Source organism: Cyprinus carpio, chromosome A10 (genome assembly GCF_018340385.1).
Source record: "Cyprinus carpio isolate SPL01 chromosome A10, ASM1834038v1, whole genome shotgun sequence".
Taxonomy (NCBI): Eukaryota; Metazoa; Chordata; class Actinopteri; order Cypriniformes; family Cyprinidae; genus Cyprinus; species Cyprinus carpio.
In genome coordinates this window covers 15,955,035-15,976,156 of record NC_056581.1, presented here as the reverse complement: position 1 = coordinate 15,976,156, position 21,122 = coordinate 15,955,035, and positions in this window count along the sequence as shown.

Here is a 21,122-nt window from a genome sequence, read left to right as displayed (position 1 = left end):
ATCTGCCAGAGAAAATCATATGCTTGCGAATTTTTCTGTGACCACATGTGCAGTTTGAGCCAAGATCATATTCGAATGAATTAATCACAGATTTTCTCACACGAAGGCAGAAAACAGATGATTGGCAGTGCTGAGTTCGATGTGAAAGGGGAACCGGGCTGCTCTGTAACAGCGTACACTGAGAGTTTCAATAGCAGATTCCTATTTACGTGATTTGAACAACGCTCTGTTTTTTTCCCCTTACAGAGCGGTCACGGGTCTCATTATGACCCCTCCCAGCATCTGACTGTTCGTGATATGGCACTGCCAATGCCTTTTGGGCAGATTTAAACTCCTGCTGTCAGCCCAGAGTCTTTGTCTCTGGCTAAGATGACCCAGTTTCGCGGATGGTATTGTGTTGCAGCCCCAGCCATGTGAGTGTGTATGTGTGTGTGCACGCAGGTCTGTGCTAAGCACGCTTGTTGACAGGTATGATATAGAGTGCATCTGCCCCCTGAGCCCTCTCACACACAGTAGACAATTGAGTGCGAGATCGTAATGGGAGCGGGGCCCTGAGGGCCTGGCCGTGGGGCTGGGAGGGCCGCGGCTCCTGTGTCATGGTTAGGCTGGTGTCAAGGTTTGAGTTTACGATCAACCCCCAGTCTTTCTCTTTCTCTCCACACACACACTCAGCATTACTAAGCCATGTGCCTCACAGATCTCTGAGATTTCTCCCTTGAGGCCAATCCCTCGTAATCAAAATTAATTGCCTGTCCTTGAAACTGTAATCGGGTTTCACTTTTGAGCTCCACAGACTCATACACAGTATTTCATGTACATTGTGATTATTGTCAGTTTAACACCAACACTGGATGCTCACATGAATGCAAATGTTTTACAAAGTTTTACAAAACTTGTAAAGAGCATGATTTGGTAGCATGGTGATATTTGATAACATGATGAAACAGATTTATCTTTACAAAAAATCTAACCAGGTCATATTTCTCCCCATTGAAAAAATTGTAAAATGTACTATATATGTGTGTGTGTGTGTGTGTGTGGTACAGTTGACAGGAAAATACTATTTCTACTTCCTACTTCAAAACTTGTGTTTCTTGCTGTTTCATTGTAATTTATTGTGAAATTTACTAGCAATTTCTGAGTGACACACACACACACATAAAAATTGTATAATAAAATATTATAATTAAGTATTATATATATATATATATATATATATATATATATATATATATATATATGTTTAATAATTGTATTATATATATATACATTTTCTTTCTTTTTCATTTATATATTAAATTGAATTTTTTAATACAATTTCTACAATCAAATTTTTTTTGTTAGTTTTAATAACATGCATCTATTATATAATTATATAGGTACCCCTAAACATATACTATATTTAGGGGCCTGTATCACCCCAATTTCACCTCACCTAAAATTATGCTATTGAATCAAATATTTACATTCTTTTAAGTAATGATTCCAACATTTTCTGTTTAAATTCTGCTGTTTTGATTAGATTTTCTTAATTATTGTTCCTCTTGTTGAGATGTGTTTTTCCCTTATAACCCCCTTTGTTTTTTTTGATTTTCTAAATTAGGACTTGAATTATCTGCTGTGCAAACACAGCTTTGCGGTCCATTTCCTCCAGACTGGTTTAAGACTGTGTCAACATTAGCAGTCAACTGGTGGATCGTATAACACACAACTGAGAAAGAAGCTTAATTGAAACTTTTAAAATGTTTTTCAATTACTTTGTCACATTTTTCCCACTTCTAGTCTTGCATGATGTCAGACTGGCTCTTTCAGGACTTTAAGTTTGAATTTTCATTGGCGGGTCGCTGTAAACTTACAATGGCCTCATGGCCTGGGGGCTTTTTTTTGTTTAATGTGTGATTGTTTGTGTCTGTTTCCCACTCAAACGTTTAGAATAAATAATCTCCCACCCCCTCTCACTGCTTACTTCTCCCACGGACATGCACACACAGTCCCATTAGCATCTGATTTGATACACATCATGTTAGTAAATGAATGGCAAACTAGTGAGTCCCCCCTGCTAGGCCAATCGATGAAATGCTCCTCAGGTGCAAACATCTCTCCAGGGCCGGTAATCAAACCCCCAACCTCAGTGAACCTCCTTATCAGAGCCATCCTTAATTAAGAGCCATTAACATTCTTTCTCACACCTTCCTTTCAGCCAAGCAGCTCGGCGGGTTCCAGACCCCTTGCTGTCAGGCTTGAATGAGCAATGCGCACATTTATTCACAGGCCGGAGTGCAGCATGCTGGCCCTGAGCCGGATGGTGCCAGATCCCCATCTTGCCTGCACGTGTTGCCCAAAAGGGGTTAGAGAGGCGTTTTATCATGTACATTGTGGGCATGTAATGTTTATTAATGCTTCTTGTTTATTATGCCAGTAAAGCTTCTCACAATATTGCATTTTGACAGATGATGAAGGCCGGCAGTAATGAGTGTCCATTGCTCCGATACAGCTGCTATCGCTTCACAGCACAATACAGCTGGCCTGCTCTAATTACCTCGGCCGTGAGCTGGTCATCTGAGAAAAATGTAAACCATTCAGAAGGAAACAGTGAGACGGCTTCAGAGTGAGTTATTGATAATGTGGCGTGTAGCACTTCATCTGGAGTTCACGCTGCTTCCTGCAAATAAATTCATCTGGAGTCAAGTGCATAGGGTGCGTTTGCATGGAGCATGTAACCCAGCCATATAGGTCTCAGTTTCATTATAATTGATTATGCACACATGGCTATTTCTAATAGACCAATAATATAATTGGTAGTGATTTTAATGGAAATGCATGTTAAAATGCATCAGTGAGCTGGTTAATTCACTATACAGTCAATTAAATATGTTATCTTTAAGAAGACAGCAATTTATAATGCTAAAAATGCTTAAAAATACATTTATGTATTTAATTTATGTGTATGTTAAAAATGTATTATATTTAGCATAAAGAGACTTTATTCTATTTTTAGAACAAGATTTTGAGCCCAATCCCATTTTAAATTTTTTCCAATGCAAAAAAACCTCATTCTCATTATTACATGTAAAAAAAAAAAATAATAATAATAATAATAATAATTTCAAATTGTAAATTTTGTATATATCATGATAGAATTTGTTGTACTGACTCTAATTTATATTGATATTTATTTTTAAAATATATTGTGCCTGAACTAAATGATTCTTGTATTACCTGCAAAGCAAAACTGGATATTAAGACTTATTTTCAGAGAATGCATTGTGAATATAAATCTAATAGTTTTTGTTCCACTGGCAGATTAGTTGTTCAGCTCTGTAATCAGACAGAATCAGAGGTCACTGAGGAGGCCATGACTGTATCACACAGTTTTGATGTGCACCCCTGAGGCGTGAATTTAACCTCGATTCACTCTGACACATTTCACAGGGGACTTTTACAACCTGTGGGTTGTGGTGGTCTAAAAGACGTTGTTTGCTTTGACTGTGGTTAGCACAGTCCCCACAGTGTTTAATGCTCTATTTGGTGTGCTGAGAAGAGGCTTTTTTGTTAGGGTGACTGCTTTATTACAGTGAGAGTACTTCATTTCCTTTCCACACTAGGCTGGCCAAAACAGAAGCAAACTGATGGCATGCTAAAACTAAACACCTCAGATAACACCTCTACTGTCCACGTGTCCTAAATGAGAGAAATGTGAGATAAATGTTAAAAATGTAATTTTAATGGAAAATAATGTAAAAGTACTACAGTCATTTGGTTAGCTTATCATATAAACAGTAAAAGATGATATTAAATTTAACAGTAAAACAATTTTACAGCTTAATAGGTACAACATAATAGATAATTATCATAAATTTAATTGTCAAATAAACTTTTTGCATTTATCATATATAATTTTTTATAATTTATATTATTTTATATTTAAAAAATTAATTTGCATTATTTATATATTAAAATAAAATGTTATTAATAAAATAATATGCCATTTAATAGTGTTTAATCAGGCTTTTGATTTTATTTATTTTTTTCATTTTGTAAGTAAAAAAGCTATGTTGTTATACTATGTGCTCATTATGGTGGTTATCAGTATTCTTTAAAGTAAAGACATTGTATTCATTTTTAACGGAGAATTTCTGCCAACCACAGAAGCCATTTGTTTTGCTTTTTTTTTTTTTTTTTACTTAATATTCACACAAGTTTTTATTATTATTATTATTATTATTATTATTATGTAATTTTCTGTAATAGTATGGTAGTTTTTAAAAACATTAAATTATATTTTATATTATATATTTTAAATCAAATTGTTAAAATTAAATCTGGCTTTTGATTTGTTTTTTGTAAGTGAAAAAGCCATATTCTGTTATGTATTTATTATTATGTTTATTGCTAGTAAATTTCACAAATAATTACAAAGAAACATCAAGCACACATTGAATTAAACGTGATATTCTGAAGTACAAATATTGAAATAGTATTTTCTTATAAAACATACTCCAATCTGTGTTATTTCTGAAATAATTTTTTTCAGTGATCAGCCATTTTTTTCCTTTACATAATATTTGCTGGATTTTTACCGTAATAATATTTGTCTTACTGTAAGATTTTTTTTTTTTTTTTTATAGATACTTGAGAATACCATCAAATATCAAATTCAATGGTGTTCATTAAATAGTATTAATAGTTACTTCAGATTCTTTATATTGTGAAAAGGTAATTATGCAGTCATATTTAGACTTAGGAAAGAAAAGGGCTGACTCATAATTTTGGTGTAATGTGGTTCTGGTTAGTGATTATTGTCCAGGGGGAGATTTTTTTCCTGGTCTCAGAGGGCATAATCTAATGTGGGGATAAATCAAATCAAGCCTGAAGTGTGCTGGTGGTCAGACCTCTCGTCCATTGTTGGACTGAGCCATTGATTCCCCAGGGAGCTCAACATGATGGCAATTAGTCTGAACCCTTCCCCTCCCATCCATTAGTCAGTCCAAACAGCATCCAGCTCAACAGGACTCCTCCGTTCTCTTAATCATTAGCCTCTGATTTAAACAGAAATCAAAGTCAGATCCCACACATCCATTAGACGAGTCTATCTGCTTCTGTTTAGTGTCTGAAATCCACTCTACAGTCTTTCTGGAGAGCAGTTGTTCCTTTACGACATCGTGAGGAACTTACTTGATCTGTGGCTTTCTTCAGGAGATCTGACACAACAAGTGGCCGACGCTATCTGAACAGGTTTATCACACAGCAGCTTCGGCAAGCGCTGTCCAGCTGTTTGAAATACTGTGACACATCCTTCCGCCTCAACCCTTCTCTCGGTTTCCTTGAGGAACAAAAGAGGGATTTCCTTTTGGACTGATATATGGCATGGCTGGAGTGAAACGGCAAGAGTTATAATGGGAGACAGAATGTCTTTGAGCTATATGCTTGTCTCATCACATAAGCCTGCTGACCGCTGACAGAACAAAAACGAGACACAGCGATGGGGATTTATTTCCATTTTTATGCCCTTCAATCTATTTCCACCTTGGTGTCCGGCTGATTACAGATTACATGATAAAATTGTAGTTAATAAAGTAATCTAGGTTACTCATTTTAGATAATGTATTCTGACTACTTTTTAGATTACTTATTACCTAACTTGTTTTAAACATACCATTAAATGTCCCACGCTGACATAAAAAAGCAGAAAGAAAATATATTTCATTCTTTGATATCAACGTCATGAAATGCATTAAACATTATATTACTCCAGGGTTTCCCAAACTGGTTAATGAAAAAAAGCTAATAATTAATGAAATCATAAAAATTTAAAATAAATAAATAAATCCATGAATACATTATTTTAAAATAAAAACTAAATAAAACACTTGAACACTAAAAATATTAAAAAAATAAATTACAAATACACTAGAAATATTTCATTTGCTTACCTGCATATTCTAGTATTCATATTCATATTTAGTCTTCTAAATATTTTTTGTCAAAGGGGTTTGGCTGGTAATATGTTTACTTGAACAAACATTAATAAACATGAAAGCAGCAATGACATTACACATCCAAAATTAAAAAAAAAAAATTGTGCGCACAATTTATGAATCGATGGAACGAATTAGTAAATCATGCGCACAAATTCTAAATCGAGGGAACAAATTAGTAAATCGGGCACACAATTTATAAATTGAGGGAACTAATTAGTAAATCGTACACACAAATTCTAAATCGAGGGAACAAATTAGTAAATTGTGCGCACGATTTATGAATCGAGGGAACTAATTAGTAAATCGTACACGCAATTTATAAATCGAGGGAACTAATTAGTAAATCGCACACACAATTTCTAAATCAAGGGAATGATTAGTAAATTGTGCGCACGATTTATAAATCGAGGGAACTAATTAGTAAATCGTACACACAATTTATAAATCGAGGGAACTAATTAGTAAATCGTACACACAATTTATAAATCGAGGGAACTAATTAGTAAATCGTACACACAATTTCTAAATCGAGGGAATGATTAGTAAATTGTGCGCACGATTTATGAATCGAGGGAACTAATTAGTAAATCGTACACACAATTTCTAAATCGAGGGAACGAATTAGTAAATCGGGCGCACAATTTATAAATCGAGGGAATGAATTAGTAAATCGTACACACAATTTATAAATCGAGGGAACGAATTAGTAAATCGGGCACACAATTTATAAATCGAGGGAACGAATTAGTAAATCGTACACACAATTTATAAATCGAGGGAACTAATTAGTAAATTGTACACACAATTTCTAAATCAAGGGAATGATTAGTAAATTGTGCGCACGATTTATAAATCGAGGGAACTAATTAGTAAATCGTACACACAATTTATAAATCGAGGGAACTAATTAGTAAATCGTACACACAATTTCTAAATCGAGGGAATGATTAGTAAATTGTGTGCACGATTTATGAATCGAGGGAACTAATTAGTAAATCGTACACACAATTTCTAAATCGAGGGAACGAATTAGTAAATCGGGCGCACAATTTATAAATCGAGGGAACGAATTAGTAAATCGTACACACAATTTATAAATCGAGGGAACGAATTAGTAAATCGTACACACAATTTATAAATCGAGGGAACGAATTAGTAAATCGTACACACAATTTCTAAATCGAGGGAACGAATTAGTAAATCGGGCGCACAATTTATAAATCGAGGGAACGAATTAGTAAATCGTACACACAATTTATAAATCGAGGGAACGAATTAGTAAATCGGGCGCACAATTTATGAATCGATGGAACGAATTAGTAAATCATGCGCACAAATTCTAAATCGAGGGAACAAATTAGTAAATCGTACACACAAATTCTAAATCGAGGGAACAAATTAGTAAATTGTGCGCACGATTTATGAATCGAGGGAACTAATTAGTAAATCGTACACGCAATTTATAAATCGAGGGAACTAATTTGTAAATCGTACACACAATTTATAAATCGAGGGAACTAATTAGTAAATTGTACACACAATTTCTAAATCACGGGAATGATTAGTAAATTGTGCGCACGATTTATAAATCGAGGGAACTAATTAGTAAATCGTACACACAATTTATAAATCGAGGGAACTAATTAGTAAATCGTACACACAATTTCTAAATCGAGGGAATGATTAGTAAATTGTGCGCACGATTTATGAATCGAGGGAACGAATTAGTAAATCGTACACACAATTTATAAATCGAGGGAACGAATTAGTAAATCGTACACACAATTTATAAATCGAGGGAACGAATTAGTAAATCGGGCGCACAATTTATAAATCGAGGGAACTAAATAGTAAATCGTGCACACAATTTAACCAACAATTTTTTTCCTGCATGCCATGTGCAGGGCTCCGCTAATTGGTATGACACGCAGTAGTATTTTTAGAAATTATAAAAAAAAGAAAAAAAAATTTGAAAAAGAGAAAAAAGAAGATTTAGGGACAATCATTAAATTATGAATAATTTGTTACCATTGTGCAAATAATATATTATCATGTAATCCATAAAAAGTTACTTCCGATTATAAGTCATATAAAATGTAATTTAATCTAGTTAAATTTTGGAATCTGATTACATAATCCAGATTACATGTAATCAGTTACTATCCAGCACTGATAGAATGAGATCATCCAGTTCGTAATCTAATTGTATGATTCAATCTCGTATCCCAAAGGCCCTGAAAAAATGAAAAGCCTTGTGAATGGTTTAGACATTCCTTGTTCACTGTAGACCCAATGGAAGAGCTGAATACACACACAAAGAGCCCACGGAGCTCATGGGGCCCCATCCTCCCCCAAACTCAGGCGTCTTTACCAACTGCTACAGTCCACATAATTTCAATCTGGTTTTCACTTCCTGTTTGCGAGGGGTGGGCAGTCATCACACAGACACTAGTTTTTACACTAACAGGCTCATAAATATTGTCAAGGGAACTGATGCAAATATTTTGCTAGACAGATGTCATTTATTAGGATTAATATTTGCCCGCCATCAGTTTACATGTCAACTGCAGTGATGCTAATAGTATGAAATACGTCTGTTGGAGTCTGTCTTGGAGAAAGTTAGTCATAATTTCAGATTAATTGGATAGATTTGGTTACATGTTTACATGTGTTGGAGATTTAAGATCAATATGTAGATTTTTATTTTATTTTAGAGTATTGCTATGCTGTCGCTAAGGCATTCTGAGTGGTTTAAGTGTGTTCCTGTTGCCTTCTGAGTGGTTGTAGTGCATTGCTATGCTGTTACTAAGGTGTTCTGAGTGGTTTAGTGTACTGCTATTGGCTAGTTGCATGTGGCCACCATGTTGGATTTCCGATCAGCGAGAGTGGGTAAAGATACTTCCTTACTTTTCCTAAACGCTAGTGCTGAGAGCTGAACTCATTGTGCGTACACATACACAATGTATTTTTCCTTAGCAGTTATGTAAATGTACAAGTTATTGTAAATACATAAATAGGCTAAATAACTTTTCAAAACAATCAAATTAGCAAATTTGAAAAAATTGTAAAAAAAATAAAAATAAAATTGTAATGCCCTATCAGTTCAGCTACAGGAATCAGCCCCAAGAACCATCCAGTCTAATCGCTTTTAAAAAGTTTGTAACTAGTTTCAAATACATTACGGTAAATAATATATTTACATTTGTGGCAGAAGGACAACGTATATATTCCATTTTTCTGATAATTTTACTTAAACTCGACTCAAAAAGTTTGTTTGAGTCATCTCTCTGTAAGTGCCACGAGTTTAGCCCACTGGAACGTAAGGTCAGCAAATGGAGAGGAAGGGATATGACTATGACCTCCGCTGGGATAAACGGGGAAACAGAGGGTTTGTATTTATATACAATGGGCACTCAGCAGCCACTGTACACTGGGACTGAGAGCTTTCACCACTGCCTGGGGTTAAAGGTTAATAGCCTCTTGGAGTTTCATTCATAGAGCACAGGTGAGAGGTCACAATAGGGAGATGAAGACAAACAGGTCCAAGGTTTCAGTAAATTCAGATAGTTTTAAATTAGAAAGGAATTACCTGTGCTTTAATAGGCATTTGTAGGTGTGTACATTCAAGTTTTTATTATTTTACAACCAGTGCTGAGCAGATTACTTACAAATTGTAGTTTATTACTGATTACAGATTACATGATGAAATTTGCAGTTAGTAAAACATAAAAAAACTGTAATCTGATTATGAGCATTTTAAAATGTAATTTAATCTAACTACGGGTACTTAATTTTTTCGAATGTGATTACGTAATCCAGATTACATGTAATCAATTACTATCCAGCACTTCTTACAACATAGTTTGGTTGTGTTGATTTTAAAGGTCTTTGAAGATGCAATACAGCAGATTTGATCACGGTTATGCTGAACATAAACTGACATACTCTAGCTGTGACTCTTCCATGTGTAACTCTATAGATAATTGTATGCCTAAAGCAAGTTATTATGGGTTTACAATCATATCTCCTATAGCTGTTAAGATTTAATTTGCTGAAATCAACTATAAAAATGTGTGCAGTATAGAAACTGCAAAAGAAATTGTAATGACGCCACTGCGTAGGCTGATCTTAAAATAAGAGCGTTCTGAATTTATTAGTCAATGAACCATGATTAGTCACAATCAGCTGCGTACAGGCTGCATAAAATGGCTAATAATAGTATTTTAATGGTCACATATATTAAAGCTATTGAAAACTGGGCTGTGCCGAGCTAATTATTCAACCTAATTGCAGCCATGTCATGTCAACAAATAAGTCGCTCTTTGCTCTACACCCTTCCTTACTCAGATTTAGAGATTGTTGTCACTATCGATGCCTGCACCTTCCTTTTCATGGAGCAAATGAGTCTACGATAAAGGCTTTGTCTTATATTTGTTTTAAGGAATCTTTTTTTCTCTTCCTTCTGTTTTTAGTCATCAACGAGTGAAACCACAAAGACTTTAATAGCTTCAAAATGTTCCATCAATCATTTTCTTTAGCAGTTGGCTTTGAGTCTAGGTTAATGTCACTGCCTGTTTTGGTATGTGGTTACCCTCCCTATTTGGATGCACTTTTTGTGTCACAGCGAGCGAATTACTCAATGTAACATTCCAGATGTGAGTTTTGTCAAAATTTCCATATGCCTGTATGCTTCCAGTGCCTAAAACTCACACGGATTTGACACTTTGGCTCTCAAGATATACGACCGCCGAGAAATTAGCACAACAGACGCTGTTGAAAAAAATGAATCATTGCTGCTAAACTGCATGATGCCTGTAACTGGAAAAATGCAAAGATGTAGCGTTGATTCTGAGATTCTGTGTTATGAAGGGGGGATGTATGGTGTTGCACATTTTATCTGATCTATAAATGCTCATTGGGGCCCTTGAAACTCAACATTATTGGACTTCATGTGCAAAATATATTAATAAGTTCTACTTATTTTCGGCCCCCGTTCGTGTTTGTGTATTGAAGTTGCGATAAACAAGAAGTAGCGACAGATGTTTTCTTCCATATTGTGATGCACATCTGGGTGTAACTGTTTGTCGAAAAAGAAGAACGTTGGGCGGGGCTATTGTTTTTATGTATTGATTGTTGATTGGATGTTGAGATGTGGGTGTGGCACACAGTGGAGGCAGGTGAACGTAGGCTTGCAGGGGCGGGGTTTAAGCAGATGAAATTATTGGAGAAGTGTAGTTATGACTTTTTTATTAAAACATGCATTATGCACTGATTATATGTTCATGATAAGATCTTTAACATGTATTTAGAAAATAGAGAAGTAAATTTTAATTTAGCGCTAATGTGCAGTGCTTTAGCTAGCAATATTCTCAGCTCTATTTAACACAATTTACCATGCTTAAATTGAAATTTTGTGGCTTTTAGTCCATGTTTCTTAGCTTTGATGCTGTCTAAATGCTAGTGTGGTCTTAAAAGTTTTTCGCATTTAATATGTTCATTTACATTTAAAATGTAGCATTTTCCAGGAAAACTGAGCTGAAACGTTTGTGTTTTGTCCTGCTGGTGATTAATATAAAATAAAATGTTATAAGAATACTATTTTTGTGAAAATATTGAAATAAAGTATTATTGAACAAGATTAGAAAAGTGGGCAACTTGATAGGATAGATTTAACAACATTTTGCAGATTTTCCCCTAAAATGTGTGGGAAAATGTCTATCATGCATGCTATTCCTATCTCACAGACACTGGAAAACAACCCAGAATATGAAAATCTCCTCGCCAAACCAGGAAAATTATGTCATTATGATGCTGTACAAATTAATCATCGCATGTTATTCCGTCTCCTCATAGGCTGCAGAAAGATTGTGAGGAAAAAAATACTCTAAAGGATTAGCATTCTCTTCTCACCATGTTTCTAGGCAGCTGTGGGTTTGTGTTAAAGCACCTAACTGCAGCTGCATTAGCTGTGCATGGATCCTCTGAGTTAATACAAGTACAGAAATGTCCAAAATAATATGAAACAGAATGTGCGCTTGACTTGCATACCTTAATGGTTCCTTAAAACACAGATCCATACCTTTGATTAGATGTTACTCAACTAAGTTTGTGATTAGCACACACTTCAGATATGTCATACTATCAGCACTGTTTGTCTCTTGAACAGGAAAATCTGCAAACACATTTGATCAGGTGTAGTTAATGATTCTCGCCCCAGACCTGAGTAGGGCGATCTGTTTGCAGCTTTGGTTAAGATCAATGCTCTGAAATTGTCAGGCATAAGGACTCCACATGTGGTGCTTTTGCAATATTTGTGTAATGTTGTGGCAACATGAATATGCCTGAAGAGCATTATTTGAATGTCAAGTGTCGGATGCATGGTGCCAATCTGTCTAGAGATGGATCTCATGCTAGAGAACATTATTTTCCCAGTGGGGCACATGCGATGATAACCAATCAGATCTGCTCTGGTGTTGCATATATTAATGTACTGTTGGGATTGCAAAATGTCATCTGTTCTAATCTGACAAGCATTTGAGAGCTTTGGGGCAATTTAAATCAAGAAATATGTTACAAATTCCCTAGTACTTAACATAATAAATCAAGCATTGTTGTCTTGATACATTATGCATGGCTGTAAGCTGAGTGGTTGCTCTAATATAATTCATGAGTCTTTTTCAGAATCGGTTCTATTTTTTTAATTTTTGGTTCAGTTAATGATTCTCAAATGTGCATTGTTAAGATAATTAAACACTCTGACATTGATTCCTGCAAAACTTATTCACAGCCCTACAACACCTTTGTTTTTTTTTTTAATTAAAAAACAAAGTGAAACTAAAAAGTACAAATGTTTATTGAACCAAAAATCTACAGTGCCACCAGTGTAGTCTGATTCCCGAATCAGTGATACTTATAAGCCGGTTCTTTTTACTGAATGAACAAATACAGCAATACCAGTCTGATTCCCGAATGAATGACTCAAATGAATTGGTTATTTTTACTGAATAAAAAACATACTTTGTAACCAGTGTAATCCCTGAACGAATGACTCTTATGATCTGGTACTTTTCAGTGAATTTAAAACATAAAGTGAAACCAGATTTGTCAAATTCCAGAATAAATAACTCTAATGAATTGGTTCTATTTACTGAGTCAAAAACATACAGTGCAACCAGTGTAGTCCGATTCAAGAACAAGTGATTCTTATGAGCAGGCTCTTTTCAGTGATTCAAAAAATACAGCAAAACCAGGCTGACTCTTGAGTGAATGACTCTAATGAATCAGTTCTTTTTACTGAATCAAAAACATATAGCGCAGCTAGTCTGATTCCCAAACGAATGACTCTTGAGCCAGAACCTTTTAGTGAATCAAACACACACAACTAACTAATAAGTGTATTTACTGACTGTTTATATATATATAATTGTTGTTGTTTTTTTATCTGAAAAGAAATGCTATGGAGAGAAACAGTTGAGTAAATAAGAGATAATCTCATTTGTGAAATGCATAATGTTCCTTTCACAACAACAACTGTCGTTTTGTTTCAACCAGAGAAGAGTATTTCAAATTTATGCCACATTTTTATGTGTGCAACGCCCTAATGTTTTAACAGCTAAAAATAAAACAGAACGATGGAAGTCATATTGTGCAGACTGGCTCCGTCTCATTAGAGTTTTTACTAGTGCCTGTACAGAAATGCTGAAATAATGTTCATGTCTCCTCCAAGCCCAGAAATGTGCTGCGGTGTGAACAGAAGGGGGCTTTTCATGGATGCTTAATGTACATAGCATTGGAGTTTTATTTTGGTGTATTTTTTTTATGAGCTACCACATGAACATAATGCAGGAATAGTCAAAATAACCTGGATTTTTAATGCAATCTTATCTAATTTTTCCTAACAATTATATAAATGGACTTAATCAGATTTTAACCTCATTATTTTCCACAGTTACGCTAAACAGACAACCATCGGTTGTAAGCAGCCATAATATCTGGATAATGGATGTTGAAGGCAAACACATCTGTTGAATCAGGGCACCTACAGTGCTTCTCTCTTCGCTGGAGAATGTTTCTGTCTACGGCCCAGATGAGGAAAGTCTCCAAGCCACAACATTACATCCATCTCAGGATCTTTAATGAGGATGTCTACCACTGGAGACGCTGGATTCATGTGAGGCCCACATTGGTGAGGACAAAGGGTGAATTCTTCCCCGGCCGAGTGTGGCTAGAGGAAGTAGTGCAGATGCCAGTGGAGATAACTGAGTGTGGGTTTGAGTTTCCACCAGCTGGTCGCACGTACTTCTGCTGTGCACACAACTGTGTGTAATTGAGAGCAGAGTGTGCAAAACGTATTATGCAAATATATTTCTTAATGGCTGCAATGTCTTTTGAATGGCAAATTTTTGAATGAACATTTTGAAATTAAACATTATAAAAGGAAGGGACTTGATAATGTTCAATTCTTTTTAATTACAGTTCTGTCTTATAGAATTTAAATACATTGTTTAATATAACTAAAGTTTAAGTTGTTATATACTGTACATATGTAATTGATAAAAATCTAAATATTTTATTAATATAAAATATTTATAAATATAAATTACAATATTAAAATAATAAATGTAAAAAAAACATTTACATTTAAATTCTATATTTATAACATGTAAATAAAGTTAAATATATATGTACTTTTTAATATTAATGAAATGTATATATAATATATTTACCTTTAATTTTAAAATAAAATAAACTCTAAAATTAAATTATATGTGTATTATTCAAATATATTATTCAACTATATTTTACATTTAAATTCTACATTATATACATGAAGGTATACTGTATATATATATATATATAAAATTTTATATTTACATATTAATTTTATATTTTATAATATATTTATGAAGATAATTTATATTTATAAAAATACATTAATAATTGTTACAATTTCATTTAAATTCTGTATAAAATATTTGAATATATTTAAATATGTAATTCAATATAATTTATATTTGCAAAAATTTATATATAATATACCGTATAATATTTGTAAAATTCAGCTGCGCCTTTGAATTTTAATCCAAAAATTCAGAAAATCTCAGTTCATTCAGAGGTGTTTCTTTCTGAGTGTGATTTTCTGTAACATGTTTCCTATTGGTCAGAAGTACATGTGAAACTCACCAATCAAGACTCTATTTGCTTTCCTAATGCACATTTCAGATCTTATTGTAAAATAAAGTCTTTTTAACCTTTAATCAAAATATATTATATTGTTCTTATTCTGTGACTTTTCAGCTGCCATCACTTTAAATGCATGAGTTTTTGCATAAAATGTAACAAACATCCAATCACACTGCAAATTCTTACATTATTAATCTTTTTTTGTCTATTTGTGCAGTTAAAATGTCTAAAAATCCTTAAAAGAAGTTACTTGACAAGCGACACTTCATAAGATATTAAAGCTTTTTAGCAAATGTGTCTTTACTAATGTAAGTGTATTTTGTCTTATTGCACTGGAAAATTTTGTCACTATTTAATAAATAATATATATTTAATTATATTTAGAGGTACTTTATATTAATATTTAGAGTACTGAATCACATTAAAGTGTCATTAAAAACTCAATAATAAGTTGTTAAATACAATAACAAGTACAAATTACAATATTAAATGCATATATATATATATATATATATATATATATATATATATATATATATATATATATATATATATGTAATATTTGTACTATTGAATATGTAATATAAAATATTTGTAGAAATATTGTATTTATGTTTAGAAACAAAAATTACAATATTACAATTTTAATTAAATTTCAATTATATTTATAATATCTAATATATGTAGTATGTTATACCCACTTTTCATGATGCAGCCAATTTGCAATGAATTAAATAAAGTACCGCCCTATATTTTTTTCTATTGAATATGCTGTTGTATTTGGAAATATGTCATGTTATGAAATTTAAATGGCTTGTGAATGGGGACTCATAATGATTTTAACTAACCTACAATCTTTTGGCTGGCAAACGTTTCTTAGAAAAACGCAGCGTCCATACTTTTGCGACTAATGTTATCAGGGCTCGTGTGTCATTCACAGCCTCTAAACAACTCAAAATAGTATTACCTAAATACTCTTTGATTGCACAAACACCCACATCTTCCTTACAAAGCAGGAAAGTGTCGTAACCATAAAATATTATACTGCAGCATCCGCAGATGGTATGAATATAATTCCCTTTTGCATTCTAGCTGTTTTTGTGTGTTTTACAGCTTTGACTTTTTACATCCTGTCCAGGTGAAACTGCACTCTATTATTTATGGCTCGTATAAAAATGTGCCTGTTCCCACGTGCTGTTGAATGTTTTATTGTGTTAATTATACATTGGGCCAGAGTCTGGAGGCCTGCTTAGAAAAGTGAAGGTAATTATGTCAAAAGGGAGGTTTAACACGTTTGCGAAGGCTTTAGCTCATGCCCAGAACATTTGTTTGTGTGGATTTTGCATGACAGGACATGTCCTGAGTGACAAACAGCTCTCATTGATGGTAATGATGGCTGCTGTGTACACAATGTCTCAATGTGAACTATTGGATCTGTACTTTCAATAGTAGGAATCAATTGTCATTTAAATGTAAAACATAATTGAATAATTTGAAAAATATATTTTAATAATACACATATAATTTAATTTTACTTAAAAACAAATTAACTCTACTGATGTGAAATGCATAATTTTTATGCATCAAATGTATGCTAAAACTCTCTCTCTCTCTCTCTCTCTCTATATATATATATATATATATATATACATACATATACATATATATATATATATATATATATATATATATTACAAAATGTATTTTACCAGGCAAGAAAATAATTAATTTTAATCTAAAAATATATTTTGAGTAAATGCCAAAATGTAGTTTTAAAATATGTAAACAACTGTATTAGAAATGTATTTGGGGTTGTTGTTTTTTTTTGGATTATTGTATATTTTTAAATATTTTTAAAATGTGTCATGGGGCAAGAAAATATTTTAAATCTTAAAATACCTTAATATTGATTTGTATTTAAAATACACATTTTTAATATTTTTTTCATGGGAAACTGTGGGTTAGAGGTTTATTTGAATCAATAACCATTCGTATGAGCAAAATATGTTATGCTTCTCTTAACAAAGAGCACTAGTATACAACTGTATATCATGTGACAGTTCAGATGAAACTGCAAAAGTTGATTATGAATTGTCTGTGACTTACATTCTCAGAACGGGTCACAAAAGATGAAAGCAGAAGAAGCCAGCGGTGAACCCAGGATTGACCTCTCACATGTGCAGAATGAGGGAAAGCTTTGTTTCAGATTGTCTTAAAATAGGAACTAGTTCCTCATTTTTCTCTTGGATTATTCAGAATATAACAGTCAACAGTTTGCTGGTGGGAAACAAATTTTGCGGGCCCTACGAAACCAAGAATCGTCTCACGTCTTTGGTTGATTTAATACAGTGCTGATTCGGCTCATCGCTTCTCATTTTGCCTTGATTACACAACAAAAGGACAGAAATAAGGTGTTAAAACATGAAAGCACACGGATTTTGTGGAACAAAAAAGTAGGGTAGGATGAGAGAGAGAAGAAATGGCAGGTAATGCAATATTCATGCGCACAAGGCAGATTTCCCTTTAGTTCTCATGATTAGAGGAGGGGAATCTTCGCCTGGCCTGTCTTCTTAGAGGATGGATGCATTAATGCCAAGTTGTTATTTTTTTGCTACTTTCAGAGACAAGAGAAGATGTGACTTAATCAAGGAGATGCACTTCTCCTTCCCCTGCTCTTTGATGTAGTGAAAAGACGTCCATGGTTAACCCTGAGTGTGCAGCGGCTGAGCATTTCTCTTTCAAGCCTGAGATGATGAAAGTGATAGTGCCGTGGTGGCGCTGTATCGGGGGGAGTCCAGCTTCTCTCGAAAAAGAGATGTGACCCTGATTGAAATGAGGAACATATTTGATCTTGAAATGAAGTGCTTCTTTGCTTTGCACTAATGCACTCATCTTTGATCACCAAGCGTAATTGATATTACCACTTTGCCTTTAAAGCTCACTGAACGATACGCCAGCATATTGTCCAGAGCATATTGGTGGAAGGATGTTCATTGTATAGGATATTCCCAGATCAGATGAATGAATGAATGAATAAATGAATGAATGATGCATTTATATAGCGCTTTATTGTGTATTGTTGTACACCCAAAGCGCTTGCAAATCATGTGGCGGGGGGGTGTCTCTCCTCAACCACCACCAGCGTGCAGCATCCACTTGGCACCATGTGAAATAGAGCAAACTGTGACAACAAATGCATCCAAATGCACTGTAAAAATAAATTGAAATTTTAAATAAAGATTATTGGGAGCATATGTTTTACAAGAAAATAAGAAATACACAGAACACAGGAACTAGGAGTATTCGTAGGGGATAAGATGCTGGATCGAGGAGAACAGGTATTCAGTCTTTATCAAAATGAGCCCAGTTAATTAGTTTCTTTTTTCATTTTCTTTTTGCAATTATTTGTGAAATGTACTAGTCTGTGTGTACATGTGTGTGTAAAATATTATATTTAAAATATATCCATTATAGGGTTTATACATTTCTTTTTAATTTTTTTTTATATAAATTATATAAATATTATATATATGTGTGTGCACTCAAAAAAATGACTCTTTGGCTGAACATGATTCTTTCATGGACAGTGGTTCCACATGTTTGTACCATGTTATTTGGACATGAATAAATCAAGTTATAAGGACATGTCTACTTTTAGTTGACTTTACTCAATTTGCTTTAGTTTATCCTACATGAAATATCTGAGTAGAGATAATATGTTTAAATCATGTAGAACCACTGTCCATGCAAGTTCAGCCAAAGTGTTAAAATAACATTAGCAAGTAAGATATAACTTTTCTTTACACATATGATGTTAGTTGTTTGCAGTTTAAGGATGTTATTATGTGTAAATCATGCAGTAGCACTCTCATTAAAGTTGCTTTTTTTTAAATTAAGTATTTTAGACTTTCTTTTAACCAGGTCCTCAACCCAACCACAAGCTCCACACTTCACCACAATGGTAACTCGCACAAAATACACCAATATAAAGTCTTTTAAAATGCCCATATAATAGAGCATTAGACATGAAAAAGTCTCCTTATTATCACATTTTACTAAAAACTGCATAAAATAACACTTTATTTCAACATTTTCTCTCCCCATATCCAGTCCTGTGCAAAGCATGATGGGAAGTGTAAAACTTATTTTGAGGTACTTGATTGAAACATGTTCTTTCAAAATGAAAACTTTATGTTAAACCAACGAGTGACAGTTTTAAGTCAGTTTAACATGACACAATCATGTTGAAATGAAAAATAGCCAAAATGGCATTAATTCAACATGAATTGTTCAGGTAAAGTGAACAAAACTGAAAAATCATCATTTTTTTGAGTGTGTGTGTGTTTTATATATATATATATATTATATATATATATATATATATATATATATATATATATATATATATATCCGAATTAACATAAAATATATTATATTTTATACTTATAATATTTATTATTTTATATTATATTTCTTACAGATGTTTGAAAATATATTCATCATTCAGGTACTTCTTTGTAGTTAATTCTTTGTAATTTTTGGTGAAATATAATAGCATTTTCTGAGTGAAAATTGTGTCAAACTACATCCTACCTACCCCATTTTTTTCAGTGTGCATATGAAATAATTTATGTCTATTTTATTTTTTATTTTTTTATGTTGCTTGAGGGTGTTTGGGAGCCGGTATATTATATTCTGGAGTTCTGCCAGTCATTCGAGAATCACAAAACTGTTTAACACGCACCTGTTCCCAGTGCTCGATTTGATTAACCCCTCTCGTTCTATTTATTTGGTTTCAAATCTATTCAAATTTTTGGTTGGATGCAGAGATGGCACTGAAGATGTGTTATTTATCCTTGGCCAACAGAGGGGAAATCTGAGAGTGAAATTCCCATGTCGCTGATAACCACAAAGTCAACATGTCAATAATTCATTGCTCATATGATTTAATATATCAGCGTTTGAATTATTCATTCTCTTGGTTTCTCTCTCTCTCCACCTGACAATCTACATCTGACTCTCCCAGTTACTTTCATATTCATTTCAATCGGATTGGCGCTGAATGATTTATGGATGGCTGACTTGTAAAAGGCCATCCGTGTTGATGGAAAAAACAAACATGGACACAGTATTTGAGTTGCTTTCACCGGCGGCCCCTGGAGAGGAGAGCTGGAGCCAGTGAAGGCTCTGGAAGAGTAGGAGGATATAGAAAACCAAATAAGACTGAAAAATAGAGGTTTAATAGAGTTCAATAGGAGACAAACCTGCAAAGATTGTAGACTGCATGTTCAGATAAAGAGTCATTTGGCTCACAATATAGTCTTAAGCCACCTGTAGGAGACAGAATCCACAGGTGGACCTGGACTGAGACCCCCCTGGTTTAAAAATAAAGGTTTAAAACAATCACTGTTCTAAGTTTGAAAGCCACAGAAGTATATGAAGGTTTATCTCAACCAACAATTAGCTCAACAGTTGTAAATCAGATCAAGTATTGTAAAACTGTATGTTTCTATATGAAGTTTTGTTGTGTATTGCCAACAACCACCTCCTCCCCTGTTTATCCTCCAACATGGAAATTGTCCCGTATTGTAGCCTGCCTGCACAAAACAAGACGTGGGCTGAAGTGGCCTTTGAGTTCCTGCTACATCTGAACAGTTGATTTTTAAAATCAGACTACATCTGAGATCATCTGCTGATCACAAATATTATAAAATAATGTACATTTAAACAATTGATATTGGTAATTATTAATGAGTCTTAATGTGTTTAGATAGATAGATAGATAGATAGATAGATAGATAGATAGATAGATAGATAGATAGATAGATAGATAGATAGATAGATAGATAGATAGATAGATAGATAGATAAAAATATATGCATACGATAGATAGATAGATATGTAATAGTATGTTGCTGTTGTTGTAATGAAGCTTATTTGTTTGAATTCAGGAGCTCT